A 2,575-nucleotide genomic window follows, 5' to 3' on the forward strand; every position below is an offset into this window, starting at 1 on the left:
CACCAATAGTATGAAATGCCTCAAATGGAATCACAACACACCTAGGACAAAGGTGGCTCTTGAGAGAGAATTCCATGCACCAAAACACCTCCATATTTCTCTAAGAAAAGAAGTGGTGATTTTGGCTATGGAGTAACCTATTTATATGTAGGATTCCAAGGGTCATGGGTATAACCCATAATCCATACCCATGGGTTTTATGATCCATGGTTCATGTGGCCCAACTCTTTATGTATCCATACATAAACTTGGTCCAACATGGATCATAAGCCCAATACATATAAATATAACTAATTATCATAATTAGTCCCCATAGATTTAATTAGTCTCTTTTGATCACTAAATTAATTCCAAATTAATTCTTGATCGATACTAATTAAAACATATGATTTCATATTAATATATTATAACTTATAATATATTAATAAACCATAAATAACCTTCTCTCAAAAGTCCATCCTAACAAATTGTCCTGATGATATGCAACCCAAATGGACCATGCTACTCTCGGGTCAAGTACATACCAATAATAGTTATGGGCTTAGACGTCTAATCCAAGAGTCTCCCACTTGGATAAGTCTAAAACTATTATTGCAAGTACGACTTCATAACCCGACTAGCAATCGTAGGTCTTAAAGCCGCTGTCGAACTCTGAACAAATCAATGACGCGTCCATTAGATAAGGGATCATATATTCCTCCATTCTAGATATCATATGGACTGAGACATGGATTATAATCATTCTCTCTGTCCATTTGTTGTTTCCCGATTTCCGATTTATGACGACCGACTAATTAAGCAAATCAAATCAGTCTAGGCTTGGCCAAGCACTTAGGGTGTCATCACTAAATCATCGAGGGGCCCACAGATATCGCTTTTATCCCTTTAAGGGTAAAAGGAATGGATAAACTTCGACTCATATGGCTTGTTCTACTACTTGTTGAATCATACACAAAGACACGTTTTACAACATCGAGTTACCAATGCATTTTCGTGCAATCAATGTATAACCAACTCAAAGTAACAACTCATATCTCTAGGTTTGAAGAATATAAGATATTATCGTCTCATGATTCACTCGTGATAAAATCCATGAAGTGATTCAAATTAGCGTGGGTTGAATCCAATACTCAGAACTTACGAGCACTCATGAATGTTGCAGCAACTCTTGCTATGTCCACTACCTTGGACATCTACAAACCCGATTCATGACAGTCTTGCCTTAATACCTACTTCCAACATATTATCGACTGTGGATGGTTTGAATAACTTAGTAATTCGAGAAGAACGACATAGTTATTATGGAAGTCAAAACATGCAAAGTGACACACAATAATAATCGAATCCAATATGGTCTCAAAACTTATGAATATAAATAAAACACCTTTTATTTATCACCATTTGATTACACATTATTAATTGTATACCGTTTCAAATTATCAACTTTATACTTGAATTAAAACACTAGTTGTCCCATGCTCCAAGCATGTACATTATGTTTTCTAAACACTAGTCATGCCATACACCAAGTATGCATACTATTTTTGTGCAAACATTAGTTATGCCATACACCAAGTATACACACTAAGTTTATTTATGATATTTACTTTGTGAAATACATCGATTGAACATAACTCCAATGATTCTCATTTCACAGTCCCAAAACCTTATCGTAAATGTAAGAATTCCAAATTCCTACCATTTACTTAAATCTGTTAGATTTTAAACTTATATGCACTGATCCTCTTGTAATGATTATGCACAAAGTCACAAAGACTTGTCAACAGACATTATAGAGTATTCCAATGAAGATCAACTCCATGGAAACATCCTTCTTGCATTAAGTTTTCTAATCTTACACAGATTGAATAATTTCCAACTTTGAAACACTTTCATATTCCATTTTGACTATCACTTCTGAATAAGAGTTGCCTCCTTACAAAATAAGTCAATATGGTCCTTCCAAAATTAACATTATACTTCCAACTGTCCTTGAGCAACCAATCTTTGGTAAACCTTAGATTGTCCTCGAAAATTGCTTAATAATTTTAGTCATATCCAATTCTAGAATTTTCACTTCTTAATGCCCTAAGCATTTAGAAAATTTAGAAAGGATGAATATTATAGCACACGCAATCGATCCTATATCCGAAGCATATGGGACACGATTCATGATGTCTCACATAAAGACATGATACTAAACCACTCTTTTGCTACAATATTTCTATTTCTATTTGCCAAGTTCTCATAATTCAGATTATGAAAAGGGATGCTGTAATCATAATCGAATTTTAGAACGCAAATAATGGACTCATATATAGAATTTCCTTATGTTGAGCCATTCCAACACAAATTTCATATATGTATCCTTTGTTAAGATTTATGGAGTCTTGAACAAATTGACAAGTTCCTAAAAGTTCAAGGGCCATAAATGAAACTTGGAAATATTAAACAATTGAATATGAAATGGACGATGCAATTATGGAGCAAACCTTTTGAATTCATTTGTTGGACTGTCAAAGTTTTGGACGGCAAATAATTGGACAGTGGAAAAAATTGTCAAACACATGCATGA

Source organism: Lactuca virosa, chromosome 6 (assembly GCF_052849685.1).
Source record: "Lactuca virosa cultivar CGN04683 chromosome 6, Lactuca_virosa_CGN04683_v6, whole genome shotgun sequence".
Taxonomy (NCBI): Eukaryota; Viridiplantae; Streptophyta; class Magnoliopsida; order Asterales; family Asteraceae; genus Lactuca; species Lactuca virosa.